At 41.6% G+C, this 17,900-nt stretch overlaps 1 protein-coding gene across 1 annotated transcript in view; it reads left to right on the top strand.

Moving 5' to 3' along the window:
• Positions 1–8,113: 8,113 nt before the first annotated feature.
• veph1 (ventricular zone expressed PH domain-containing 1) overlaps positions 8,114–17,900 on the top strand; it is a 166,450-nt gene continuing 156,663 nt past the window's right edge. Inside the window, exon 1 of the mRNA XM_036585135.1 lies at positions 8,114–8,228. The gene's annotated coding sequence lies outside the window, so the exon portion shown is untranslated. The remainder of the gene's footprint in view (positions 8,229–17,900) is intronic.

Here is a 17,900-nt window from a genome sequence, read left to right as displayed (position 1 = left end):
TGGAAGGAAACCAGTCTGACACCCAGGTTGTGACTATCATAGCTCCTGTGGCCAGGCTCCACCCACTCCTGTCTCTACACCCACCATATCTTCATTTCACCCTGTTTCCACCAGAATCCCACATTCCCAATCAGTATTATCATCCATGTTGAGTTAATCCCCCCACTGTGTTTCACCGTCTCTTTGCCTGTTTCAGCTTCAGAGCTTCGAAAATGCAGCCATGGTTAACTGAACTTTTGTGAGTTCAGACTGTGCCTTCAACATGTGGTGGTAGTATGAGGGAAGAGGAGAACTCTGAGAACTTGGGCTGGACTTCTGGGCAGCTTCTGCCTGTAGCTAGAAGGCTGGATGCTCCCTCATAGCTGTAGTAGGAGTGATGCATAACTGAGGAACAGGGAGGAAATGAGGTGGTGGTGAGAATTCTGAACACGTTCATCACAAGAACGGAAGGTGAGGAATTTTATAGGGCGTTAGATTGGAAGAAGAAGGGGTTTCAGCCATGCTTCTCAGGGCAACAAACTCATTTTCCTCACTTTACAGTAACATTATCCATATTTAAAGACAATGATAGGGTTAACAATAAAGGGAATGGTTTGAGTAAGTCAATAAACAGCATGTACTTGGTCATACTATCTCCTAGTGCGCACTCTTAAACCTCTTTTTAAACATTGAGTATCATTGTTTTTTGTTATGAGATTTTGCAGAAATATATTTGTTGTCTAGAAGCAACTTTATGTGACAGTGGAATGGATTTAACCACTCACTCTCACCACTTCAGGGAACATGGCTCTATATCATTTCTTCCCATTGTCTCACACTGTTGCCTAAAGGCAACATAATCCAAAAGGACCCCTGCACACACTGTTTCTTTTAAATGTTTTTGAATTTAATATTTGGGTCTGAAAAAATAAATCAAGGACCAGTTTATGGAAGAATGCATGTAGTACAGGGTTAAGCAGGCAGTTAGCAACGTTCTCTGTTATCCCAGGTTTAGGTACTCAAGTTATGATGAATCATCACATGCATGTATATGAAAGCCTGACTTTTATGACGAACTGTCAATCACAGGAAAGATGAGGAGAAGTCCACGGCTTATTTTTCAAACAACGATAAAGAAATCATACTGTGTAAACATACAGTAAAGTAAGTTAGTGCTTGATGGAGTAATGTTTGCTTTCTATTCTTGATATCTATGTAGTCTGATTTGTTTTCTTGACCGAAGAGCAACAATTTTCACATGATTGACACCAAAAGGGACTGGATGGGACCATCTTCTCTCTGAATGGTCAGAAGCTCAGCTCTTATTGGCCCAACACCTGGTTATAATCTGAAATCCTGAATTTAACCTGCCCGAGATCAGGTTGGGTGTGCAGCAAGTTGCTATGATGGCAGATTGCCATTACCATGTAGCTCGGAGAAAAGTCATCCACCATCTTTGGACAGAAAATTCAGGGTTAGATCAACATAAGCTTGAAGCTAAACCTGCTTTAGGAGACAGACTCCAGATCTTGTGGCTGAATTTGTTCAAGTCTCTTAGCTTTTCCCTTGTATTGTCCATTTCTCAAGCTGTAGCCTGTATATTTGTTCATTCGTTCTTTGTTTCTTCTAGGTTTAGGTTTTCTGGTTTGTTTTTCTTGCTTTGCTTTCATTACATCCTCTGTGGATTTCCATAAAAGTGATGCTGGCACCTACATCCAGCCTCTTCGCCCTCCATCATGACAGTAGCCATGTTTACATTCAGCCTAATAATCCATTAATAATCCGACTAATAGCTCAATCAGAACAGAACACGTCCATGTAAACACCTAAATCTGAATAGACAAGTCCAATTGAGGCCATTCAGAACACAATTTGATCCAACTGAACGTGGTGGGTAATCCTGTAAATAATCCATTAAATAGAAGAATAATATCCGTGTAAACGTCTGTATCTGATTACATTCCCTATCGGAAAGTTCAAGTACATTCTGCGCGTCGTGGCATAGTGAAAGTTTATACCATTCAACATGGCGGAGCAGAAACTGGTCTGCAGAGGAGACGAAGTTTATGCTCTGATCTTTAAAAGACGGCGGTGGGACGGACGTCCAGCTTATGTGTCTCAGATCACGACGTCTTCCTCTCAGCCTTCTTTAATAAGGACATGTGAAGGACGTTTTCCTGAGTCTGACATCATTTTAAAGCAATTAACAACACAATCACTGCTCACTGCTGCTCATCTCACTCTGAGTGGACTCAGGTGATGCTCGTTGTCATGGTAACGTCTACACTAAGTGGTTCTCTACACATTGTGGATCGGATTACTTGTAGTGCACATGTAAACAGAGACTTTCCCTTAGAGTGCTGAGTAGAGTGAGCATATAAACACCTCAACGTTAATCTGTATTCGGAATGGATTCAATCGGCTTGGCAAAAATCTTTGCATGTAAACACAGCAACTGACATTGCTGCTCGAAAATAGCTCTGCATGGCAGCTCAGATGAACTTCATTCTCTAAAAGTGAAGAGCTCTAAATGGGCTGATTTTAAACGCTTTAATCACTGATGCTCTAATGTATACCTACACAACACAAGAGGCATCATAAAGTGAAAGTCCCTGGTGGTCTGGTGCTCCTAGCCCTGCTTTTCACCCACTCAATTTGGAGTATTTTTGGGTAATTCTGAGAATATGGCTTGGTGGTGAGAGATAAACATGCACTGTAGAGTTGTTGACCTCAAACTAACAGCAGAGTGGGGTCATCCAACAAGCTGTAATCCTCACTGCCCTCTACCACACGTGCCACCAGAGCTTAACCCACTTCCCCCGAGACACACCTGGCGAGTGTGTGTCAGAGGAAGAGCTCCTCAGAAGAACAGCGCTGATCTGGGATCAGTGTTCCTCCTCTGAGACAGATGGGCCAAGCGTTAGGATTTAGAGCTAACGCAGAGTCTGAACTGCAGAGAGAAAAATGACTCTCTAATGCTGCGGGAGTATTTTTAGACGCTACATAAAGAGATGTATCACATAACGCTGAACATTTGTGCCATTCCGTACATTCTGTGGGACGCATTAGCACATAAGCCAATCCAATTAATCGCTCAGACATGGTCAGAACCACCCGCACAATGGCTTTATGAGAAAATCCATCATGTCTGCAGGCTGAGCGCTCCTGATATGAGCGGGGCATCCTCACATGGCTTATTAATGTCATAACATTTCACAGTACGGACATCGATTGGCCACTTCATTAGGTACATCTCCTTGCATCTACAATCATTGTCCATTTTGTCAGCTCCACTTACCACTTTGTAGTTCTACAGTTACAGACTGTAGTCCATCTGTTTCTCTGCATACTTTGTTAGCCCCCTTTTACCCTGTTCTTTAGTGGTCAGGACCCCCATGGACCATCACAGAGCAGGTACTATTTGGGTGGTGGATCATTCTTAGCACTGCAGTAACACTGACGTGGTGGTAGTGTGTTAGTGTGTGTTGCGCTGGTCTGAGTGGATCAGACACAGCAGTGCTGCTGGGGTTTTTAAACACCTCAGTGTCACTGCTGGACTGAGAATAGTCCACCAACCAAAAATATCCAGCCAACAGCGTCCTGTGAGCACCGATGAAGGACTAGAGGATGACCAACACAAACTGTGCAGCAGCAGATGAGCTATTGTCTCTGACTTTACATCTACAAGGTGGACCGACAAGGTAGGAGTGTCTAATAGAGTGGACAGTGAGTGGACACAGTGTTTAAAAACTCCAGTAATGTTGATCTGATGTTAGGGGACACCGTTGAATCAATACTGGCATTAGATCAGCAGCTCAACCATCAGTGAACGTAGTTGAATTACTGTTTAGCACAAATGATTTGGCCACTAAAGGAAGTAAGATCAATGCAAACTTAACTACACAGAGAACTCAATGGTGTAACTGTTTTTCAAGTTAGGAAATCTTAACTCACTCGATTGAAGTCGACAATCAACTGTCATGTCTGCTTCCTAGCAACCGACCACACGCGCACAGCTGAAAGGTAAACACGTAGCTAGCTAATCACGTTAGTTAGCCAGACAGCTAACATTAGCTGCTGTTACTGATGTAAAGTCATATAAAACTAAAGCGCGATAAACTGAGAGTTAATAATGTTGTTTCAGTGCTTCGTGCTGTTTATCAGAGTGTCGCCACTCTACAGTTTCAGTCTCCATTTCCCAAACACTTTGGCTGAGCGCATTATTCCTCATTATTCACCGCCATCACTGTAATGTTTTATCTGACGAGTTTTCATCAACATTAACACACAAAGGTAATAAAAGGTGACGGTGGAGATCGTGTCTGCAGCATCTGGACTTTTAAACGCTGTTAGAAAAAAAACCTCACAAGTCAAAGCACCGTTTTCAGTGTAGATAAATGTAGCGTCATTATGATACTTATAGTGAACTGTGCTGCCCGTCACTGCATAAAACAATAGAAACAGATGGTCAAACAGAAGTGAAGACACTCTGGGGTTTATCTTAAAGTTAAGAAAATATTTAGGATATTTTGGCAACTTGGGATGTTTCTGTAAAACTGTTTTCTTATCTGGAATTAAGATTATAGACCTAAGAACTGTTGTTCTGTAATGGCTTCTGTCCTAAATTCAGTCTTAACTAAAGTTGCCATGACAACAAAGCAGATCTCAGACTTAAGAATTTTCTGTAATACGGTCCCTGGTGTGTATTTTATGACAGCTAGTTTAACATCAATGAGATTAGAAGTCAAATTTTTAAATATCTAGATCATAAACATGTTGATTGTGATGTGTTTGATATGCTGTCTCTTTGCTCCCATCACTGCCTGTAAGCATCAAATAAATGTAAATGTAAGCAGTAATTCACTCAAACACTTCATGTGACTGTATCAGCTTCCTTATTTGCATTTTGGCAGGTCTTGTATACCCTGATGAAAAAAAACAGCATAGATCAACATGAATTGCATGCTGGTCTAAGACGGTTTATGCTGGTCTGGTGCTAGTTTGACCAGCGTACCAGCATCCAAAACACAACATATCGCTGCTGTCGGACCAAAACCTTGTTTTTCAGTTTTTGACATAATTTGGGAATACTTGTTGGCCTTTACATTGTATACAAATTTCATGATGAATGGACCAAAAGAAATGACCAAAAAAGGCTTTGAAAAAACTCTGGTTCCATTGACTTACATTAAAAGTAAGGTAGGTTTTTTCCTTCTCCTGTAAAGTCACCATTTTGGAGATGCAAGGTTTTCTTTCTTTCTATGCTGCTTTTTCTAGCAGGGTAGCCACCTGTTGGAAACTGAAGCGAATACAAATACAGTGCCATGTAAATCATATGTGTAAATAATTATCAACATGCAGAAATGTCTGAGAATTATAACAAAGCAAATTTGATGAAAATCGGTTGAGTATAAAGCAAATAACACCTGATTTAATCATGAGAATTCATCATATCTCAATACACACATATTTATTTGTTTGCATATTTGCATCAGCTCAGATTAATAACAAAAGACCACACAGCATCTCAGACTTCATAGCTGTGGTAGGGTGTACAGTTTGTGTCAGAGATCTCCTAGCCCTTCATTAGTGGACAGTTTCTGACCACAGGACCATTGTTGGCAGCGTGTTTCTGGTTGGCAGGCTGTTCTCAACTTGAGGTTGTACTGGATCATAACTGTAATTATACTAATTATGCTTAAAGGGGAATTCCACCAATTTTTAAAAAATTCTGTACAGCTCAGTCACTGAGATGTAAACAAAGTCATTCAGAGTGGTTTGATGTAAACTGGTTCGTTGTCGAGAAAGTTGCCGAGTGGTGGTGATAGGAACCGGGGTCCTGTTGTCTTTTTGGGGACTATTTTGCCTCGTAACACCCTACAGCTACCCCTGCGCCATGAATGACTTTTATTAAATATATGTTTTAAACCCTCAAAATTTTCATAAAACAATGTTTCAGGCATCAGGCACCATATTTATAATCATATAATTTAGTAACTTTTTTTGTGAGGGAGATTTTAGAGGCTTCAGAGGTCTGGTTCCCATCACTACTGTGAGCAATTCTGACCAGGTACGTTTTTCTAGAACAGATTTCACATCAAACCACTCTGAATGACTGTGTTTACATCTTAACCATTTAATTATGTGCAAATCCCCCTTTAAGCAGCATATAAATGGATCTATTCACTACACCTATGCCATAATTGCACCATTACTGCCACCATCTGGCTGTTTATGGAATTGCTATGAGCTTTTAAAGGGAAATCCCAGATATTTTTTTTAAATGTCCACATAATTCAATCAGTAAAATGTAAATAAAGTCATTCAGAGTGACTTGATGTGAAATGGTTCATTGTAGAGAAACGTTTTGACTCAGATTCCTTTACAGTGGAGGTCATAGGAACCAGGGGTTCAAAGTATAGACATTTCTTGTCTTATGAAATTTTGCATGTAATGTTAGTAATGTAATGCAATTGTGATATAGTGGAAAATCTGAAAAAAAAACTTTCTTTAGGTACTATTATGTCTTACGACTCCCTGCATGTACCTCTCCACCATGAATGGACTATAAATTTAAATAGGTTTTAGGCCAAAAAGGATCATAAAACAATGGCAATGTATTCATAGCCATAGCATGTAATATACCACCACTGTGAACAGCTCTGACTGTGTAAGATACTCCAGAACAGAGCATTTCACACCAAAACACTCTGAATAACCCTGTTCACATCAAAGGGGAATTCCACCTATTTTTCAAAATTTCCAAATAATTCAGTCCTTGAGATGTAAACAGAGTCATTCAGGGTGGTTTGACATGAAATGGTTCACTGTAGAGAAACTTACAGACTCTGATTTCTTTACAGTGGTGGTGATAGGAACCAATAATTTCCATCTGAAAAAATAAGTTTCTTTGAGGACTATTTTGCCTAACAACCACTTGCATGTACACCTCCACCATGAATGGACTGAAACACATGTTAAGCCAAACCTTTATCACAAATAAAACAATGTGTCAGACATCAGGCAGAAAACCTACCATTTCCTTTTATAACTCTCAGTGAGGGAGCTTTTAGAGGTAGATGTCTGGTTCCTGTCACCACCACTGTGTACATCTTTGCCCAGTTCTTGTGAGTGATACAGCAACATTATGCATTATGTATTTTCTTCAAGTGCATAGAAGGACAACTTCAGCCTTCCTTTGCACAAAGCTTTAAATGAGTGAATTATAAGCAGCTCTACATGCATCTCTTACGTCTTCAGTTCTGCATATATATATACATATACATATATATATATATATATATATATATATATATATATATATATGTGTGTGTGTGTGTGTGTGTGTGTGTGTGTATATATATACACTCATCAGCCATAACATTAAAACCACTTGTTTCTGCATTCATTTTGTTAGCCCCCTTTTTACCCTGTTCTTCAGTGGTCAGGACCCCCATGGACCCTCACAGAGCAGGTACTATTTGGGTGGCGGATCATTCTTAGCACTGCAGTAACACTGACGTGGTGGTGGTGTGTTAGTGTGTGTTGTGCTGGTGCGAGTGTATCAGACACAGCAGCGCTGCTGGAGTTTTTAAACACCTCAGTGTCACTGCTGGACCGAGAATAGTCCACCAACCAAAAAGATCCAGCCAACAGTGTCCTGTGGGCAGCTTCCTGTGACCACTGATGAAGGACTAGAGGATGACCAACACAAACTGTGCAGAAGCAGATGAGCTATTGTCTCTGACTTTACATCTACAGGGTGGACTGACAAGGTAGGAGTGTCTAATAGAGTGGACAGTGAGTGGACACAGTGTTTAAAAACTCCAGCAGCACTGCTGTGTCTGATCCACCACCCAAATAGTACCTGCTCTGTGGGGTCCTGACCCAAACGTGTGCAGAGAAACAGATGGGCTGCTGTAATTGTGCCTGTATAGTAAGTGGAGCTGATAAAATGGACAATGAGTGTAGAAACAAGGAGGTGGTTTTAACGTTAGGTCATGTACAGGGGTCAGTGTAACAGGTCCCAGTTTGCAGCTGCACCTGTTGCTAGAAGCGATACCGCCACCTGCCGCACGGGGGCGCATCGACTCCTGCTCACAAGTGACTGTAAAAAAACTCGTCCTGGGGGAGAAGTTGGAACATCAGAGGAGAGTCTCATGCTTTTTCGGCTATTCAAAAAAAAGACAATCTTCACCCCTTTTTTCTGCGTTAGGACTTCGCGTGCGGACCTGCCCGACCAGACAGGGGTGAGTGACCTTGACATCCTCAACACAGCGAGGCACGAGCTCCTGAATTTGCTAAATTGTGTCGGATCACGCTGTCAGGTTTGGCCACTGGCAGCAACAATGTAACAGCGCCGGCTCCGAGGGGAAGCTAACCGGCTCCGGCGCGGGGAGAGTCAACAGCCGGGCGGGCAGCTCGACCCGGCTGCGCTCTCGCTCACTGTTGCGGTTCTGTGGCGCCAACAAACAAGTGGAGCAGGTGGACGCTTTCGATGTCCGGTCCGGTGACGACCCCTAAACCACCTGCAGGCGCGCGCACACGTCGTAACCTCCACATGCATTGCACGTTTCCCCACCCATTTTAAGTTTTTGCGATTGCAAATGTTCACGTTTTTTGCGTTGATTTGAAACGCATCGCCGCTTGGCCGCTGTTTAGGGTCCAGATTCGCACAGAGGTCGTTGCGTCCACTCGCACTGCGCGTTGTTGTCTCATTGTATTACATAATTGGAGTAAATGGGGTTCTGTGTAAATGTAAACAACATATTTGTATTGTTTTGCATGGGATTTATTATTTTTTTATTTCAATTTTGCAAATGCATCGTTGCTTAGTAAGTCTGAAAGTCTGGGACGTTGCTTGGAATTTGAAATGTGGCTTTGGAATGTGCACGAGGAAACGCTTCAGTGGTCAGTGGTCACTTCCAAAACCCTTCCTAAACCAAACTTGCACGTTGCCAATTTTCCTTTTTTTATGTTAATAAAAGTTTTTAGCTTGTAATCGAACGTCGTAGTTTTGCATTAGCGTATGCATCTTTGCTTAAAGGGGAATTCCACCGATTTTCAAAATTTCTGGATAATTCAGTCCTTGCGGTGTAAGCAGAGCGGTGTGATGTGAAGTGGTCCATTGTAGAGAAAGTTCACTTACAGTGGTGCTGATAGGAACCAGGGGTCGCATGTCTACAACACAAATATAGCCATTTTTTTACTATCCAAACTCTACACTTCTGAGTTTTATATGGAATATTGATGGTGGTAAAATAGTGGAAAATCTGAAGTTTTCTTTGGGGACTATTTTGCCTCACAACGCCCTGTGTGTACCCCTCCGCCATTAGGGATTTAAATACATTTTAAGCCAAAATATTATTACAAACCTGTCATAAAACAATGTGTCACACACCAGGCAGCCTATATCTAACAACTACATAATAACTTTCTGTGAGGGAGCTTTTAGAGGTGGACTGGTTCCTATCACCACCACTGTGACCAGTTCTTTCTCGCCAAGTTTCTTTAGAACGGAGCATTTCACACAAACCACTCCGAATGGCTTTGTTTACATCTCAACCATTTAATTATGTAGCCATTCTGAAAAATCGGTGGACTTTCCCTTTAAGTGTTTGGTAGCGTGCGCGTGCACAGAGAAGAAGACTGGGAATGTGAATGAAAAGGTCCTTCTGAATGTGGACGGTCAAACTTTTTCTTTGCTTTACCCTTTTCGTTAGAAAAGTCCTGTGAGCTCGTGCCGGACCCAGAGTATTCAAATTCAAGTGCAGTCGTGAACGAGTCGTTCTTTTGAACCGGCTCTTTTCAGTGAATCAATTGAACCGTCACTGTTACAGGGTAAGCATCGATGATTACGTAATAATTGGTATAAGACTCTGAATAATAACCTTTGAGAGCTTTTTTGTGTTTGCGCAATTCGAGGCTACTCGATGAGTGGGTAGCGACACCGGACTGAATCAAAAGTGAAGCGAATCATTGTATAATTCAAACGAATTGAATTGAAACGTACGATTCGAAAGAATCGGTTCGGTAAATTGAATCGAACTTAACTTTCACTGTTGAATTGCGCTTGACGTCACTGACGAGCAACACGTCTGCGTCAGAGGTGTGTATATTTACCTTATTATCTCCTGGAAAATAAAAAAAAATGTGTAATTGGACATCATGTTGGTTGATTCCCATATAAAATATCTTTTATACAAAAAAAGAGCTTTTATGTGAGAAAGAAAAAAATCTTGTTGTGTCTTAAAATTAAAGAAATAGTTTGGCGACAAATTTACGCAATTTATCCGCTTATCTTAGATGTATGACGGTTTAAGGCCACTGTTAATAAAAATAAAATAGTAGACTTTGAGAATAAAGTCGTAAAATTTTGAGAAAAAAGGTCGTAAACTTACGACATTAAAGTGGCATTAAAACCAGGAAAAGTTGCAATATTGTGGCCAAAGGCTTTGCAGAGTGAAGGCAGCACCTCCTCGTGTTAAATGAGGGGCGGTGATTTGGTGGAGTTATTCTTTCATATCGATTCACCCATAAAGAAACACTCAGTCTCCCTGTCTCTCCTGCACATCAGCACCAGCCTGTTATTAGTATAAGAAACGGCTGAGCAGGAAACTGTTTATCTAGAATAAAGAGCCAGACGGACTCGGAGGAAACTGTCTGTCTGTGTTGTTGAAGGAGAATCTCAGGCAGGGTCGTCTACACGGCTATAGGGGGCTACATCTCCCCCCATTCAAAGAGGGCATGAAGTTTCACAGACAGTGAGAATGATGATCAAAATGATCCACAGAGAGACAGGAGTGAGTGGAGCTCCGGCGCCAGTACAGCAACCGAGACCCCAACACGTTATGGCAGCCCCCTACAGTTAGCCCACTTTATCCTCCAAATGTTACGACTTTATTCTCCAAATATTACGACTTTTTTCTTGGAATATTACGACTTTTTTCTTGGAATATTACGACTTTTTTCTCGAAATATTACGACTTTATCCTTGAAGTCTACTATTTTAATTTTTATTAACAGCGGCCCTAAAACACCGTCGTATAAATGTGATTGATCTACAATGTTTACTTCTTTAGTTTAGCGCTGGAGCTACGAGGCTAATGTTGCCATCAAACACTAGAAATCAGCAGTCACCCAAATCAGTTTTTTAAATGCAGTGCTCAACTCACTCAAACTATGTCCTCAGATCACATAATGAGCTATAAAATGAACAAATCTTTTCCATGTAGCTGAATGAGGCAGGCAGCTTCAGACAGTCCCCTTTGTGTGCTCGTCATGCAGGCATACAGATTGTTTGTTATTTCTGTTTTTACATACATAAGAGCTGAAGATGTTTATGAACCAAATCTCAACTGAATTCCATGTGCCTGAGCGGCACGAATACAGTCAGATTCGGTGGGAGGATCAGAAGTAGGCACAACAACGGAAAAGATCTGGGTGACTATTGACTTCTAGTGTTTGTTAGCAACATTAGCCTTGTAGCTGCAGCACTAAACTAAAGAATGAAAATTCAGACACCTAACATGTCTTGCTGACCGAATACATCTGTGGTAAGTGGACAATTGTGTGAATATAACTTTTTGTAGAACTACTCCTTTGAGGTGTAGCACAGCAGCATGTAGCTACAGTGCTATAGAATGCTTTTTGCCCTAATGTGACTTAGATCTGATGTTTTCAGGGCTGTGTGGACACAAATCTGATCTTTTCAAATCCGACCTGAGTCACTTTCATATGTGGTCCTAGATCGGATACGTATCTGATTCATGGTCATGCGACCTTAATGTGATGCTCAGATCAGAATTTATGTGCTTTTTTTCCACTGCGCGTGACCATCATTCAACGTTACCATGGCAGCAGCGTCGAACAGACGTTAAAGCCTGTAAACAGTGGAAAAGCAGCTCATCTCACCTTTTTCTCCTTCGTCTCGCTCTAATAATGAAGCTGAGAGCTGATCAGAGTTAATGATCTTCTCAGCGAAGCTCGTTCTGCTCGTTAGTTTGTGCTGATGATGAACGTGATTCATTCACGTGACGTTACTGAGTAGGATGAGCTCATGTGGGTCATTTCAGGACGCCAGTTCATCACATTAATGACAGATTTGAGTCACTTACCTAAACGTGTATGAACAACAGTGTCAGAGAGATCGGATTTGAGCAAAAAATCGGATTTGAGCAATAAGGCTTGTAATGTGAACGCAGCCTAAGTTTCCTTTGTGTTAAATTTTTTCTACAGTTTGTATAAACAGCTGCACTTTTGGCCATTTTCCTAAAAAGCTGAAAGGCTGGAGTGTCTGGTCAGTGTGCGTGCATGTGCGTGTGTGTGTGTGTGTATGGGGGCCTGCGTGTCTTAGAGGTCACAGCGGAGACTCCTCGGAGAGCGTGTGTCTGTGTGTGCGTTCTCTAATCAGCGCTCAGGAGCATCCGCTGCGTGGCTGCTGTCATCTCTGCTCGACTGAGCAGCAGCTGCAGTGCTGCAAACCATAAATAATGCAACATGCAATCCAACCGCTGTCCAGGACGGAAGTACGCGGCCTGCTATTTTTGGTGCAATTCCGCAGCTTTCCCTTAGCCGTGTTTTTACATAGCAAAGCATGCACAGTGTGCGAAGCTCCCTGTAGCTCCCGCTTTCAGCACCGCATGCATAATCGGGGAGCTAATGAGCTGTAAACGGTGCAGTTATGTCACAACACGACCCACTTCGTGACAAAAATGTGAACGGCTTTTCAAATGTTGGATCTGAAGGAATTCAATTAGTATATACACCAATCAGGCATAACATTATGACCACTGTCCATTTTATCAGCTCCACTTACTATATAGGTGCACTTTGTAGTTCTACAGTTACAGACTGTAGTCCATCTGTTTCTCTGCATACTTTGTTAGCCCCCTTTTACCCTGTTCTTCAGTGGTCAGGACCCCCATGGACCCTCACAGAGCAGGTACTATTTGGGTGGTGGATCATTCTCAGCACTGCAGTAACACTGATGTGGTGGTGGTGTGTTAGCGTGTGTTGTGCTGGTCTGAGTGGATCAGACACAGCAGTGCTGCTGGAATTTTTAAACACCTCAGTGTCACTGCTGGACTGAGAATAGTCCACCAACCAAAAATATCCAGCCAACAGCGTCCTGTGGGCAGCGTCCTGTGACCACTGATGAAGGACTAGAGAATGATTAGCTCATACTGTTCAGCAAGAGATGAGCTCTCGTCTCTGGTTTTACATCTACAGGGTGGACCAACAACGCAGGTGCATCTAATAGAGTGGACACAGTGTTTAAAAACTCCAGCAGCACTGCTGTGTCTGATCCACTCATACCAGCACAAAACACACTAACACACCACCACCACATCAGTGTCACTGCAGTGCTGAGAATGATCCACCACCCAAACAGTACCTGCTCTGTGAGGGTCCATGGGGGTCCTGACCACTGAAGAACAGGGTAAAAGGGGGCTAACAAAGTATCAGAGAAACAGATGGACTACAGTCTGTAACTGTAGAACTACAAAGTGCACCTATATAGTAAGTGGAGCTGATAAAATGGACAATGAGCGTAGAAACAAAGAGGTGGTCAAAATGTTATGCCTGATCGTTGTACATAGATACCAAGTGTGATTGTTAATTGACCCTGTGACTTTGATGTTTTTTATTTTTTTTTCTCTCTAATTTAGTCATTGCCAATTCTGGCCTTGGGTTATGTCTGACCTCGATTATAGCCTGGGCCTGCTCAGATTGTTCACATGCCCACCCAATCAAATATAGATAGAATATTTATTAAGCTGCGTTTTTTAAGATAATGAAATTTGCTTTTGCGCCCGCCCCCATAACCCAAGGCCAAATTCCAGCGGCGACGAACCTCGGCCAGGACGGCAGGGAGAGAGCCGCGAGTGGGGAGGGGGCGGAGCGCATGCCACAGCTTTGTTTTGTGTGTGTGCCTCCACTGTAATATGGCCAATCAAATCATTACTCTCTCTGCCTGCTTATCTCAGCCCTCCAATCACTACTTAGCAACTGTTGCTAGCCGCCACTGCCTCAGTTCTTTATTGCCGTGCCACTATTTGAATCTGAAGCTCCAGTTGTGGTCAGATGATGTGCGAGCAACCTAAGGAACCTGTAAAAGTAACATTCCTTCCCTGATAGAATAAACTATGTCATTTTATACCGAAAGCAATAACAAAGTTATCAGTTCTCTGCATATGTGGTGCTCTTTCACTACAAAAATTAAAAGGGGCTGTTGTTAAAATGTCAAAGCAAACGTCTGCATCAGTGCATTGAGTCATCAAAGGTAAGACATAAATGGTCCATAAACATTTTACATGCTTGACATGCCAGTATGCTTCGGTTTAGCATGATTTGGTTTAGCTTGCTTCTTCTGAGATGTGAAGTAATTGTGTTTAATAGAACTATAGAAACTGATTTCATTATCAAACATTTTATAGCACAGAATCTAACTGTAAATGATTCACTGCATGCATCATCTTACAACACTCATATTGAAAAAACATGAATATCAACATGTGCATCGTGACACCCGTAATAGTAGATAATTCATTTACATCTATGTTATTCACCAAGTTTTGACTGAGTTCTCTTTGAATTCTCTTTCTTGACTCACAGTCAGCTGAAGGGATTCTGCACATTGCATGCAATTACATATTTCAATTAGAGAGGTCTCCAAATCCCCAGTACTTGCGTAGTGTACACTGTAAAACCTGATATGTTATGTTAAGTCAACTCAAATGGTTTGAGGAAATTGCCTTAAATGGTTCAAGTTAAATAACTCACTCATCATTTGACTTTAAATAATTCCCTGAACTGAGTATGAATAAAACATGTGTATTGTTGTATGTACTTAAGTAAATTGAGTAAGTTGTACTAACTCCAGTCATTTTGTTGATTTTAAAATGATTAAGTATTTCAGATGTACATGTCATAGCTGTACGTTTGTACTAATTAAGTCATCGTAAATTAAATTCACTGCTAAGTAAAACCAGGCTATCATTACCATAACACATTCATATTGTATTGCAGAAACATGACAATAAAAGACACTGATAACTGTGAAACTCCTGATAGGCATCAAGACTGTTTCATGTGCTTGGCAGCCATCAACCTAGGACTGCAACATGGAGTCTTTCATTACAAGTGTGCATATCGCTGTTGACGGAAGACTCTCCATTTTTGACGTTTTTGAGTCTTTGACCTAGTTTGAAATTACCTGTTACCCTTTACATTGTGTGTAAAGTTGAAGGGACTAAAAGAAATGACCCAAAATGACTTTTCTGGTTCCATTGACATTAAAAATAAAGTAGTTTTTTTCCTTCTCCTGTAAAGTTATGATTTTGGAGATACAAAGTTTTCTTTCAACAACAGTGATAAATGGTTAGAAGAAGGTGAGAACAATCCAGCCACCCTAAAGTTTCAACAAGTTAAAAACACCCCATTATTGTCCTGTTTGTATTTGTGTGTAAAGTTAACTTAAATGGAAATAGTGAATATGATACATTTAAGTATGCTAAAAAATGATCTTACTCAAAATGACTGAGTTCGTTTGAATTTTTCAGATTAAGTTCCTCCACATTTCTGTGGTATTTATGTTGTGTTAACTCATTTTTTTTCATTAAGATGTACAGTTAGATTTTACAGTGTGCTTTTAAAATTATGGTTAATTATGAAATGTAAATATTGTTTTCACTTTTTTTTTTTGAGAATTTTACAGTACTTATCAGGAAACACTACTGAGTATTCTAAGCCTGTAAAATGCTGTTTGGGCCAGACAGTCAAAAAATGTGCCATTGAAAGTTGAATGACAGATTTTTAGGAACTGAAATGGAGAGAGTGAGGTTTCGTATGATGTTTGTCGTGTGGCTGTGTAGGCAGAGCTGAATAATGTTTGGATGTGATTGTTATGGTAAGGCCTTGTCTGAATGGAGCTTGTAGACCCCCCCTCTTCTCTCCACGAACACAAAGACGCTCTTTGATTGTGTATGAAAGCCAGTCTGGAAGGAATCCCACTCCCAGCCCACAGTCTCCGACTGCAGACGTGAGCTGTGAGTAGGTTATATACATAAATGTGTGTGTGTGTGTGTGTGTGTGTGTGTGTGTGTGTGTGTGTATGTACCCCCCACACCCCCCCACACCCCCGCCAAAGCCTGCCTACCTGTCTCCCTGACCGGGACAGTGTTCAACAGGTACCTATTAGTGAGGTATGGGAGGGAAGCACTACACAAAAGACCCAGTGTTGTATTCTCTCTCTCTCTCTCTCTCTCTCTCTCTCTCTCTCTCTCTCTCTCTCTCTCTCTCTCTCTCTCTCCATCTCCCTCAGGGTCTCTCTGGCTGGGCTTTGCTGGTAGGTTGGTATGGGTTCGCATGGTTAAGTATTTACCCGAGCCAGTCTGAGAGCCCATGTGCTAAACACCCTGTGTGTGTGTGTGTGTGTGTGTGTGTGTGTGTGTGTGTGTGTAAAGGCTGCATTCCTGAGATTGCTGACCCGTAACCTGGTGATTAATTGTAACTGGCTGATTGTTGAAGAGCCTAAATTTTCTTTGGTATAATTCTCTCTAAGAACAGTCCTGATTTATTGATTTTTCAGAGTTGTATATCATACCAGCCCCAATAAAAGACGAGGCAGATGAATCAACCTCTAGCACAGTATCTTTCTCTCCTTCCTGCCTTGCAAAGTGTAAAAGCTGATCCAAAGCCTTTACTCAGGCCTCTACTGTTCTTCCAGATCAATCCAGCAGGACTGCATTTATGCTTTGCCTGTGTACTCCGATCTCTTACGGGCCAGTGGGAATTCCTCCGCTGGTATCCTAGTGATGTGTTGCCCTGGAATGCTCGAAGAGAGTGGAAAGTGGAGCCGTGCCCTTGGCCAGCTAGCCTCGCTCCTTTGGCTGGCCAACCTGCTCTTACTCCTTCTTGGCCACGCTGTGCTTCTTAAAAGCTTTGAGAAAGTGTTCAGTGGCATTGTACATAAGAATGACCATCACTCTTTTCGGGTTCGGGTCAGTCCCTGACGACAAATAAGAGAGTAAGATTCCAATCCAGAGTGCTCTTTGTTAAAAGATAATTCAAATCTGGACCGTTTTCAGATGTTCTGTTTGAGTAAGTATTGTTGTTTATGGAAAGCCCTCTAAAGATCTGTTGATAAAATCATAATCAGTCATAAATCAAGACTTGATACACGTCATCTGCAGATGGTCTCGGTTAAAGCCAACCTTTTAAAGGCCTCGTTGCTTTAATTATCCACCAGGGGCCGTAGATCTTACAGTGTATGTCTGTTTTGGCCATGCACCCTCCCATCTGATATTGCTAATGAGCCTAAACACAAGAGCTTTTAGCATTCAGGCAGCTTTTGTGAGCGTTGTTGAAAGGAGAGAAACTAGAAGTGAACAATATGTAAAAAATATAGTATTGTGATAATTTTCATGATACATGAAATGTCATGATGTTTATTTTTTCAGACATCTGATCAGTTGGGACAGAAGAAAGAACCAGTTGTGCTACATATAAGTGTGTGTGTGTGTGTGTGTGTGTGTGTGTCTGTGTGTGTGTGTATGTATACAACCCCACACTTTTAATGCAGTGCCGCCTGAGGGTCCAAAGATCATGGCTAACCAATGCTGGTTTTCAGTCTTGTCCCTCGCATACAGAGATTTCTCCAGATTCTCTGAATGTTTTAATGTCATTATGTACTGTAGATGATGAAAAGCAAAAGTTCTTTGCTATTTTGCGTTTAGAAAAGTTATTCCTGAACTGTTGCACTATTTGCCCACACAGTCTTTCACACAGAGTGGTGAACCCCTCCTCATCTTCACTTCTGAAAGACTCAGCCTCTCTGAGATGCTCTTTACCAATTTTACCAGTCTTTTGTTGCCCTCGTCCCAACTTTTTTGGAACATGTTGCTGCCATAATATTGAAA

Source organism: Colossoma macropomum, unplaced genomic scaffold (assembly GCF_904425465.1).
Source record: "Colossoma macropomum unplaced genomic scaffold, Colossoma_macropomum, whole genome shotgun sequence".
NCBI lineage: Eukaryota > Metazoa > Chordata > Actinopteri > Characiformes > Serrasalmidae > Colossoma > Colossoma macropomum.
The sequence above is the reverse complement of the archived record's forward strand: the minus strand, read 5'-3'. Positions and strand labels throughout refer to the sequence as shown.